Raw genomic sequence first — 12,771 nt, forward strand, 5'->3', positions numbered from 1 at the left:
AATGCATAACAATCATGTGCAAATTCAAAGCTAGAGTTCTCGAGTAAAATATTAATTTACCATCATCATTTACAAATGTATGATCATGAAAAATATTAAGAATGTTAAATATCAAGTTAATACACATTACAAAGTCTATCCTCAATCCAGGCCACTAATAACTGATGATGGATAGAGAAGCGACACTCTCTGCAAACATGGGTGTAGTACCCCCATTTTTATTATAATCTGATCATTCTGATCAAGTCAAATACACATTACAAAGTCTATCCTCAATCCAGGCCACTGATAACTGACGATAGATATATGAGGATAGCAGGTGATACAGCTTGGAGCTATCTCAAAACATGTCAGAATCAGTGAAGCATGACCTGGATCTGGATCTGGATTGGTTACTCCGTATTATAAGCAGGTACCTGCATCTCAACAGAGGTAAAACATGACACCATGTAAAGCAATAGAAATTCGGAAACAACGAGTGATCACAACGGGTATAGTGCCCGAAAAAGTTGCTCAAATGACACATCGGAGAATTGCTAGCGTGGTCAAAAATGAGCAAACTTTGCTCTGAAGATACATAGCAAAATAAATTTCGGTACCGGTAACATTAAACTTCACAAAGAATTGTTTTAATGTGTCTGAAAATTGCCTGGCGACAATTGAGTGACTGAAGACAAGTGAAGTACAGTAAAATTATCCAAACTGGAACACTATAAACGCTAGTGGCTCCGCGATAAACACACGCGAATATAGCGCGGTACAGAAAGTATACACGCTCCTTACATTGCGTAGACGCTTAAGCATGTAAGCCTTAGTAAGTTATTACGCTACATGGACGCAACACGCATGTTCCAGTTTGGCCAAGAAATACTTAATTTTACTGTAGTTAAAGTTCCATGTTCTATCTCTATCTTCACTGTAGTGTAAGTAACTATCATGAATATAGTGGATTTCTACATTACCGATAATGTCATCAAGTTGATGAGCTTGACCTGACAAATTAATTACCGGTATATAAAATTATAAATTATATCATGTTTACATTTGCATATTATAATAATGTCATGTTTTTAAAAAATATGACTTAAGCGATTTGAATTTGTTGCTTGGGTCAAATTCTGAAGAGGAAATTCTTTCAAATGACTGGTGATTATTTAATGATTGTGCTAGCTATATTATAGTCATGATAGTTTGGTAAGCTTAAAATAAAGGAAACATGCACGGCAAAACATGTTGTCAGGGACATAGCGTTTCGTTTCTATGCAGTGACTTATCCAATGTTTTGTGCGAATGCGAGATATAATACAAGCAAACAATACAACAGAATGTTTCTTCAATAACTACTCCTCACATTACACTATATGGTTATGAAAATTGTGAAGCAGAGATCTTTATTTGAGTCAAATACTCACTTTCGGTCCGTCAAAATAAAGTTCGCGAACTTCCCTCTGTTGCTTTGATTGCAAGAATTTGTAATGGAGTCTAACCTTTCTAAAACATGAAATGTGATTGGCTAAATGTGTTAATTGGTAATATTTGACCAATCAAAAGTGTCGTCACATAATGTTTACCTTGAGACACCTGCACGCATGCGCTCTTTTGGTATTGGTTTGGCAATGGCGATTGACATGAAAACCCAGGATTGTGCGAAATAGCGATATTTGGCGAATTTCCCGTCTTGGTTTCAGTTCTTCGATCGAGGAAACTTCTGGACAAATGTAAGTGAATTTATTGGACTTTTTTTAATCATCCTATCTATTGTAATAAGGCCAAAAGGGTCCTCGGAGTTTTATAATACCGGCACTGCATTCATGATTCTCGGTTTATTGTGACGTTCCTAAAAATCCCGGTTCCAAATCAATTATACCAGATATCAGATTGAACTTTGAAGAAATAAGCTTAATACCTTTGCTGACTCCTAATCCTATTTCACGAATTCACTGCTTCCCTCAAAAAATATTAAATTGAATGGAGCATGACATTGCGTAAAGCAATGTAAACTCACTGAGCCTGAGCTGAATGTCAATTGAGTGAATTTGACATTGAAATATTTTCAATGTATCCATCGATCATGTCCATCCTATAATCAAATTATAAATTCTTGGCCAAACTGGAACATGCGTGTTGCGTCCATGTAGTCTACTAAGCGTGTAGGGGTTAGGGGCAGAGACTTGCCGGGGATGTACAAGAAAATATTGCCCTGCCCCTCACCGATTGTATACCGCTCAGCCATCTCGCCATGTTACCTGATGAAGGAGACTCTACCGACGTAACAGATACAGATTAATGTTGTTGGGTGTTGTTGATGATCCTACATTGACTGTGTGATTGATGTTGTTGACAATGCATGAATGGTTGATGTCACTTGACTGGTAGTGCATGAGTGGGGTTTTATTGATGATGTGGGTGTACAACCATTACTTTCATGTTTTTCTATCTGGTGAGGATGACAATTTTGTCATCATTCCTTGCAATAAGTTGCATGCTTGTCTGTTTACAAACAGAGCGCAGCTCTAGTACTAGTAGACAAAAGACCTGTCAGTGTCAAAACGGTTCTGCTTCAGCCAAACACTCAAGTATCAGAAGGTCCATAACAACAGTAGAGTGGTTCATGAAGCATAAATTATAGGGGATTAAAAAGCTGTGAAGTGTTTCCAGTTCCACATGTGTCTTTTGTCCAGTTTGCCATCAAGATTTGGAAACAGTTCAGGTCCAGACCACGATCATGTCAGTGTGAATATTTTGTTCTTGGACTGATTAGTCGGACTACTGGACTGATACTGTAGACATGGTAGACCAAATAAATCAGTCCTAGAATAAAATATTAATTTACTGACATGATCGTGTTTCTGGACCTGAACTGTATCCCTTCAAAATCTTGATGGCAAACTGGACAAAAGGAGCACTCCTCGACTTTTTAATCCTAAGGACCTGGGAAAAACGCCGAAAATTGCGCATTTTGGGTACAATCGCGCATTTTTAAGGTCCGACCGCAAATTGAAACGGTGAAACAAAGTTTAGACAAGTACTCAGCAGTTACAGCTTGCCCTACATTGTTTACAACTCTCATTGGCAATACTAATTACTTATTGTTGACTTGTTGTTCTATTGTATTTTTGACAGGTGGCTCTAGTAGCTTTGATTGTGCCTGGTGTGAGCCAGCCCAGCCAGTAAATCCAACCTGGAGCACCCTAGAGGTAACACCCAAAACCCAGCTCTTCACCAACATTTCACACGTCTGGTAAGCTTAACCTATCAGATACATCATATTTAATTTGTAATGCAAAAATGTGAAGCAAACTGTTGTACCGAGGGGTATTTATCAAACTGCGTACTCACAAAGACCGTGATACTGGCTCGGCATTATTTAGTCTACATTATTAGTACCTTACTGACTCAAGTATAGTGAGTCACACCCCTTCGTGAAAAATAAATTACCAAAAGTTGTTGGTGGGACTAATTTGGATTTGGAGTATCCCTGGACCTAGAGCTACATGGATCGAATCCATGGGTTCCTACAGTCACCCATGGAAAACAGTGTACTGAAAAACACTACACAATGTCCACATCAGCCATGGTTGGTTTTGTTTACATTGCATTAATTCCCTCAGAACTGGCAATACAGATTCCAGACAGATAAAACTTACCTAATATCAGTTTTAGTTGCCCTTAATAACTCCAAATTGACAAGACATTAAATTCTATTTGCTCATTTTCATACCAAAATCAAGGAAAACATGGTTTTGTTATTACAAAATAACAGGAAAATCATACAGTTCATTTCTGGTTATGGTTATGCATCTTCATCACCCCCATCTCTGTGTTTACCCTACAACCTGCGTGAAGCTTATTTGGTTTCATTTTCCTGTGCTACTAAACCGTACAGCGGAAGGGGCTTTTGTTGAGCTCGACGCCTTTCTAGGTTTCCCCAGAGGAAGACTGCCGCTTCATTTGTTAATAAACTTGTTGGCTGGAGATATCCAGTTAAACCCTGGCCCGCCCTGAACCAGCTTGCCCAGCTGGTGGAAAACGCCGTGGCAGAAAGCCCAAGTACCCGTGTGGACTATGTGGTTATGCTGTTAAAACTGATTGTATCCAATGTTCCACCTGCGACGAATGGTTTCATATTGACTGTTCAGGAGTTTCAGATGATACCTTAAAATTTCATGCTGATTACCCGTACCCAAGTGCTGTTTGGAACTGCCCGATTTGCGACGATATCAATATTAGTAATTTGAGTAGCAACGATGCGATCTCATTATATAACTCCTTTGGTATTTTGTCATCATTGAGTTATAGTGACAATTGTACATTACCTGACTTTCAAATAAACTCTGTGCCAGGGGGCCGCTCAAGTCCCAGTAAGCCCAAAGTTACGCCAATAAAGCTAACAAAATCTGGCAATTTATGGCATAAAGTTGATCAGCCTACAAAGCAGGGCACATGTAATCCAGTGCCGTTGACGCCACGCCCACTTAGTCACCCGGAGTTTACTACCCTACCTAGTCAACCCAAAGTTACGCCGATTAAGTTGATAAAAACTGACAACTACACATCTGACTTTCATATTAACTCTGTGCCAGTGGACTCTTCGAGCCCCCAAAAGCCCAAAGTTACGCCAATTAAGCTGACAAAATCTGGCAATTCATGGCGTAAAGTTAGGCAGCCGGTGTTTACAACTCCACCTAGTCAGCCTACAGTTACACCAATTAAGCTGATAAAGTCTGGCAAAAACTGGAGCAGACCTGACCAGGCTACGAACCCTGGTGCAAAGTATGTTAAGAAAAATGTGGATACAAAACATTTCCCAGGAGGATTGAAAGTCCTCATTATGAACTGTAGAAGTATCAAAGGAAAGATTGCTGTGTTGGAAACCGTTATCATAAACGAGACACCAGACATTGTGATAGGTACTGAATCTTGGCTTGACACACATTATTATTCATCCGAAATCTTCCCCAGTTACTTAAATGTTTTCAGAAATGACAGAAATTGCATGGCGGTGGAGTTTTTATCGCTGTAAACAAGAAAATCCCATGTTTTGAGCGAAAAGACTTGTCTCATCCTGACATTGAATCCCTTTGGTGCCAGGCATCATTGCCTGACCAGACCGTTTTTCTGGGTGCATTCTACCGTCCGCCAGATGAAAAATCTGGTGCGCTGGAAAACCTGGGTGCTAGCCTGAGTGAAATCAACGACAGTGTAAATTCACCGTATGTCATCCTAGGCGGAGATTTTAATGTGCCTGGCCTGTCATGGAAAGAAAGTGATTCGGTTGACTCTAAAAATACCTTGCAAGAGTCACTTATCAGCATGATCCAGGAGAACCACCTTACGCAGCTGGTTGATTTCCCCACCGACGGACTCGAATGGAACCGAAAACACATTGGACCTGTTAATTACTTCGCATCCTTCATTGGTATCTGATGTTGCGCCATTACCTGGTATCAGCGACCATTGTATCATCAAAGCAAATGTCTCTACCAAGACATTTATTGCCCCCAAGCCCCCACGAAATATTCATTTGTGGAAGAAAGTGTCTGAAGAGGACTTCAAGTCAAAGGCACTTAAACTTCAGGCCGACTATTTCCTTCGTCACCCGGATACCAAATCAGTTGAAGACAACTGGGCCTGGTTTCGTGATACTATCTGTGACAATGTTGCTGAAACTGTTCCAACAAAGAGTGTTAAAGGCAACTCGCGTCCACCGTGGTTTACAACAAAACTAAAGAAGTTATGAAGCAAAAAAGAGAAATATTACAACAAAGCTAAGAAATCTGGCAAAAAAGCAGACTGGGACAAGTTTGTTAGTGTCAGGAAACAGGTTGATAGATCAATCAGAAGTGCCCACAGACACTTTGTTAATGACATCATGGACTCAGAAAACACCAAATCCTTTTGGCGGTATATTCGTTCCAGAAGAAAAGACAATACAGGTATCCAACCATTAAAAGTTAATGATAAGTTGCTCACCAGTGATATGGAGAAAGCCAAAGCCTTGGCAGACCAGTTTGAAGGAGTGTTTACACGAAGATGTGAAACCAGAGTCAATGCCTTCGATGTCTGGTGTCCCATTCCCAGACATGCCACCCATCGTTGTTGGGGAAGAAGGTGTGAAAAAGCTGCTTCAAAATATAAATGTTTCAAAGGCTATTGGGCCTGATGCTATACCAAATCAGGCGCTGAAAATGGCAGCTGAAGAACTAGCCCCAGTGCTTAGACATATTTTTCAGCAGTCCCTGGATACGGGGGACCTCCCATTGGACTGGAGGAGAGCCAACATTACGCCCATTTATAAGAAAGGACCTACTACCGACCCTGCAAACTACCGACCAGTTTCCCTGACAAGCACATGTTGTAAGCTCCTCGAGCACATCATCGACAGCAACCTAATGACTCACCTATCCAGATGGAACATCCTGGCAGACAACCAACACGCATTCCGTAAATCAAGATCTTGTGAAACACAACTTATTCTGACCTCCCACGACTTGACGAAGAACTTGGATGATGGACACATCACAGACATAGCCGTTTTAGACTTTTCAAAAGCTTTTGACGTGATGCCGCACCGTCGTCTTCTTATTAAACTGGACCACTATGGCATCCGGGGTACCACAAAGCAGTGGATTGAGTCGTTTCTTACAAAAAGACACCAGAGAGTTGTGGTAAATGGAAATTTCTCAGACTGGGTTCTGGTTCTTAGTGGAGCACCACAAGGGACAGTCCTTGGTCCCCACCTTTTCCTCCTTCACATAAACAACATCCATTGTGGAGTGACCAGCACCACCAGACTCTTCGCGGACGACTGTCTTGTTTACAACACCATCAAGTCCCCGAAGACGAAACCAACTTCAGTCTGATCTTAACACCATGGTGAACTGGGCGAAACATGGGGCATGAGGTTTAACCCGTCGAAATGCACTACCATGCGCATCACTAGGAAGAGGAATCCAGGCGTAACTTCCCTACAACATGATGGGAGTCAAGCTTGAAGAGACAAATAATAGCAAATATCTTGGTATTTTCATCCAAAATGACCTGAGATGGAACGCCCAAGTCAACAATGCCAAAAACAAAGCCTTCAGAGTATTGAACTTTCTTAGAAGGAACTTCCACCATACCTCAACTACTACCAAGGAAAAACTTTACACTTCTCTTGTCCGCCCACACTTGGACTACGCATCTGCAGCATGGGATCCGTATACTGTCAAAAACATCACTGATCTTGAAAAAGTCCAGAATGCTGCAGCTAGATTTGTTACCAGTACTTATGGGAGAGACACAAGTGTCACAGCGCTGAAAAAATCTTTAGACTGGCTGCCACTTCAAGAACGTCGCAGAAGAAACAGAATCTCCTGCTTTCACAAGATCCTGAATGGCATCATGGACATTGACCACACCAAATACATCGCCCCAAAGACAGAACGGACCAGAAGAGGACACGACAACCAATACCAAATTTACCAGACCAACACCGGCGCTTTCATCAACTCATTTTTCCCACGAACAACTAGAGAGTGGAACAACTTGCCTGCATCCACCATTACTCATCAAACTAATTAGCTTTCAAGTCTGCCCTGGCTGAAAGTAGCGACGTAGGACCCCGACTCCAAAAATAGACCTCTCAATCACACCTCCAGTTAAAACTTCTACAGGGAGTATTTGGAGGTATAGCATCCAAGATCCAAGATCCAAGATTTCTGGTCAATTGCAGCAGGCCACTTGAGATAATCAATATTGGCACTTGAATGGTATGGTTGGTTGGTTGGTCAGTGACTTCTGCTCATTGTAAGACTGACAGTGTTGTAAACTTGATTGCATAACATTAAGATTGCCAACTTATATCCTTTGTATTTGAGTTGTCAAATTTATGGATTAGTTACTGTCAAATGAAGTAAACAGTATTTAATGTCAACAAAACATGCTGCTGCAGAACTCTATGCCTGTGTGTGTGTGTCTGAGGGCCGATGACCGGGCCGATGACACACATTCGATGGGTGTAACCTAGAGCTAAAATGCTAGGATCCTGTATGGTTGACTTTAAAAGAACTAGAGCGATAACCGCACCATAGCTGAACCATGTGGCTTCGGCAGTATATTGTGGTAGGCCTATACCACTGTCACCCAAAGTCTGTAATGAACATAATCTCAAAATGCTACGAAGGTATGACCGGCCGAGTGGTGTTAACACTTCCTACGACAAAGTGATTCAGAAGTGAATCACTTGGGTCACGTGACGTTAAAACGATATTGCCTGCCTTATGTCGCCAGTCATTGTTCGTAAAACAATGAAAAAAATCGAAAAAATCGTTATCAAAAAGCACCTAATTTGCAATTGCTCTTCCGTCGTCATTTTTAGGTGTTTTTATCTCAAATCTAAAAATTTAAATTCAGACAAATTTTATTTTATAATATTGATGACCTTTAGCCTCTAGATAGCCTAAGTCCCTTGAAAATCAGTGTAAAGTAAGGCATGTCAACAGCTAAAAGATTCACTTTTCGCCGGAAGCTGGAAAATGTTTTAGTAAAACAATCTAGAAACGCCGCCGTATTTTGGAAAATTCAACAATGTGATCGCGAAATGGGGAAGCGATGTGCAAACGCTGATCTAAACCGTGTTTTTCAAGATGAATCGGATAATAGTGAGAGTAAATTCGAAGGATTTACGGAAGAATGATAACAAGGGCAACTTTGGGAGAAGTTACAGCTGCTGACATCGATGAACAAGCATTGGAGCGTCTAAATATCATATGGGATGGCCACTGGGTGACATGTCCATATGTGGGTTTCAGTATCAATGCATTCATATGCGTGCGTGGTACTGCATTAGAAATAATTCGTGTAAGGACAGTTACTCTATAGCCTACCATAAAAAACATCAGGGCAACCCTGTATCATGCAGGCTACGTACCTCTGTATGTAAGTTTGTTATACATGTGGCACATTCTCCGATAAAGTGTCCAAAAAGCCAAATCTGTGTCGCCCATAGTGTCAAGTCGTATTCAGACTTGTTTCGTCAGAAAGAAATGACTTTTATTGATATAACTAATACTTAGGAGTTGCTTTCTAAAATGTGTGGGGCTGGAGGTTGTAACATGCCTAGAAAGTATAAAACAATAAAGCTGATTATGCATGTCCATTGTTTTCCTCCATGTCGCCAGCCAAGGTACGTTCCGTATAATGCGTCCCTGTTCATTAAACATGCGCGCATATTAATGGATTATAGGTACTTTTCATTAGTGGTATCATGCCCTAATTATAAAGTATAAAACATCACAACGCAAGTTATTAAATTTTTCCAACAGGTCTTTGAGACTATGTCGCCAAAATTGTTCACAGATACGTTACCATATTTCTAATGAATAACAATCTGTCAAAATAACTGGCTATATGAATGTTCCCATATGTTATGGATCAAGCAGGCTCTATAGTTATATTATATATGTGGTACATAACACAATGGTTTCAAAGTAAAAAAATCAGGTCTATTAATGGCAAAAAATCCTGACGTTACGTTCATGCGTTCACAGATACGTTACCTAAATTCTACTCCCCTCGGAAAAAACGCTGTGATAAATGAAGCCAAATACCATACCAGACTTTAGTACATTGGGTGATGACTGATCAAGTATGGGTATTAAGTCGGTAAGTTTTTACACTTGCACGATTAAGACAAAAGTGGGAAAGGGCTTCACAGATACGTTACCACTGATACGTTACCCCCAATGCGTATAAGTAATATTGCTCAAAATGAAGTATTGTTGAAAAATCACCCATGCATTGTTTTGTGTTCTGAAACTATTAAAGTTTACGATTCTGAATGATTTTCACGAATTCTTCGTGGTTGGAATTTTGCAATTCCTGAGCCCTAACTTGGACGCTTTATCGGAGAATGGGCCATGTATTTCATTGTTCATGAGTCTGAGATTCATAAAAATAAATATTCAATTACAGTACGTACGTACACAGATTTTTTAGTTCATCTCAACTCAAGTTCGAGATTTCGGTGACTGCAGTATCGAATTGTGCAAGTAATATTCATCGCATAAAGAGCGTACACGCAGCGTACAAGTGCGGTTTGTCCACACGCTATGCGTCTCAATCATGAAAAACATTGACGCTCATCGTCAATGCTCTACACCGAACTTGAAAGTCATGATATTGAAAGCAGTGAAAGTTGGAGTGAACCAATGTATATGTATACATGCAATGCATGCATAGCCATGCACACTTTACATTCAGTGTTTATTTTATTGAAAAAAATGGCTTTAGAAATTGAGAGTGAAATACTAAAAAAAAATAATAACGCTTACTCAAACTGATCAATTTCTATATTTTATTTGTATTTTTATTTAAAAACAATTGTATAAATAATATTCTGATACATTTGAGCAAATAATATAAACTCGACACAAAATCTACACAATGTAGAGAATTTTATTTGCAAAAATCAGTAAACGGCAGCTATTATAAAAGCCCCCCAAAACACCCAATTTTTCAAAATTGCTGCCCTTGGTCGTAGGAAGTGTTAATGAAAGAGGAAAAGTAAAGAATATAAAATAAACTAGAGCAACTGTGCCCTTTGCAAAGGCACGAGGTAAGTTAGGCGGATGACTGTGACGATCTGATCAAGCAGCAATACTGTGCTGGATAGTATTAATTTTAATAAGACTGTTTCATTAATTACCGTTTTAATATTTTGATCGTGGAAAGCTGGTATCAGACCAAAAGGTTGCTGAGTAAGGAAGTAAGGAAGTAACATAGACTACTATAGGCTGAGACCATTTCATGGTTCAGCAAAAACAAACAAAAGCATTTTGTGTCTTCAATATGCAACTTAGACAGTTAATAATTTTTGTTGTTCATGTCATAGTCTCCACGGCAGAGCCCTGGAGTTTCAATTAATGGAACTGGGAGGGGGCTGGCTTCTGCCTCGAAAAGTTTGAGGTGTCAGGAATTCAGTCAGGAGTCCTACAATTTAACATCAAAGTTGAAAACTTGTACATCAACAGAATAAATAAATACGATCAAAGTTTCTCTGAAATCTTTTATCAGAAATGTAGTAATAATATTAGTGTTGTAGATTAATTTCATAAATGATTGATTAAATTGATGATTATTTGTTTTCCAGAACCTTGGGGTAAAACATTCCACAGCCTCTTCAGAAGAAGCTGCTGCATCAGGCGTACATGATCACACTGTGCATAACAGTCCCTATCCACTACCTCAAGTGTGCACATCATTTGCCATGGCACCCAGGAAGAAACGAAAGATGACTGCTGGGGAGGAGGATGCTAAGATGAAACGGACAAGGAGTGGGTGAGTACCAGGTTAATCAATGCAGTTGACACTTGGTGATGCCAACGCTGCACCCTAAGCACACAATTGGGCTACTTGGTGATCACTTGCCGCTACTTTAAAAAAATGTGCTGCTTCTTACCTAAAATTGGGCTGCTTTTACAAGTGTCTGGCCACAACGGTAATTTTCCTTTTCAAGTTAGCCAAATTATACAGGTTATTTCAAGGTAATCTGAGGTCAGATAAGTAAAGACTGATAGATTTTTATGATATTAAAAGCCTTTATTTCAAAGTCTTGTCAGCATGACCTTCATAGTGTCATATGAGGTCAAGTAAGTAAATATTGTGGGTTTTTCTTGAAACCTAGTGGAAATATTAATATTTGGGTACAAAAGGACGGCCAGAGAGACCTTGCGGTGTGTTTGTTTTTTTGTTGTTGTTTTTTTCAAAAAGTGAATCGGACATACATGTATTACAATCATACATACATGCAAAGAAAATTAGGGAAAAAATCTCTTTGACTTCTAAAACAAAATCCTATTTTTCAAATGTTGTTTTCCAGTTCTAGGCATTACTCGTCCCCTCGTCTGCTCACATTGAAAGTTCAGCCGCCTTTTCCATCAAACGTTGCCAAGCCTGGTTCCATGAATACACAGATGAAGAGAACCTATTAGGCCCTGAAGGAATGGAGAAATTCTGTGAGGATATAGGCGTGGAACCAGAGAACATTGTCATGCTGGTTGTAGCTTGGGAACTGGAAGCTGAGCAGATGGGATTCTTCACATTGGAGGAATGGATGAAAGGCATGACCAAACTACAGTAAGTGGGCTAGAGCAATATGAGAGAGAGTGGGGGCATAGTGCATGGTTAGGGTATTTGGGAGAACAATGTCATGCTGGTTGTAGCTTGGGAACTGGAAGCTGAGCAGATGGGATTCTTCACATTGGAGGAATGGATGAAAGGCATGACCAAACTACAGTAAGTGGGCTAGAGCAATATGAGAGAGAGTGGGGGCATAGTGCATGGTTATGGTATTAGGGAGAACGTTGTCATGATGGTTGTAGCTTAGGAACTGGAAGCTGAGCAGAGAGGATTCTTCACATTGGAGGAATGGATGAAAGGCATGACCAAACTACAGTAAGTGGGTTAGAGCAATATGAGAGAGAGTGGGGGCATAGTGCATGGTTATGGTATTAGGGAGAACGTTGTCATGATGGTTGTAGCTTAGGAACTGGAAGCTGAGCAGAGAGGATTCTTCACATTGGAGGAATGGATGAAAGGCATGACCAAACTACAGTAAGTGGGTTAGAGCAATATGAGAGAGAGTGGGGGTATAGTGCATGGTTATGGTATTAGGGAGAACGTTGTCATGATGGTTGTAGCTTAGGAACTGGAAGCTGAGCAGAGAGGATTCTTCACATTGGAGGAATGGATGAAAGGCATGAACAAACCGCAGTAAGTGAGTTAGAG

The 12,771-nt window shown here is 40.2% G+C and overlaps 1 protein-coding gene, 1 long non-coding RNA gene and 1 pseudogene across 2 annotated transcripts in view; 2 read left to right on the forward strand and 1 right to left on the reverse strand.

Moving 5' to 3' along the window:
• The window catches only part of LOC140161044 (cytoplasmic dynein 2 heavy chain 1-like), a 141,860-nt gene extending 140,387 nt beyond the window's left edge, over window positions 1–1,473 (reverse strand). Inside the window, 1 exon segment of the mRNA XM_072184425.1 lies at window positions 1,413–1,473. The gene's annotated coding sequence lies outside the window, so the exon portion shown is untranslated.
• Window positions 1,474–1,585: 112 nt separating this feature from the next.
• Window positions 1,586–11,153, forward strand: LOC140161046 (uncharacterized). The gene is made up of 3 exons (XR_011860067.1): window positions 1,586–1,718; window positions 3,124–3,241; window positions 11,135–11,153. It is a non-coding gene; the product is annotated as an uncharacterized lncRNA (long non-coding RNA).
• A 98-nt stretch (window positions 11,154–11,251) lies between these two features.
• Window positions 11,252–12,124, forward strand: LOC140160104 (DCN1-like protein 4 pseudogene; annotated as a pseudogene).
• The last annotated feature ends 647 nt before the right edge of the window (window positions 12,125–12,771 follow it).

The sequence above is a fragment of the Amphiura filiformis genome, chromosome 9, assembly GCF_039555335.1.
Source record: "Amphiura filiformis chromosome 9, Afil_fr2py, whole genome shotgun sequence".
NCBI lineage: Eukaryota > Metazoa > Echinodermata > Ophiuroidea > Amphilepidida > Amphiuridae > Amphiura > Amphiura filiformis.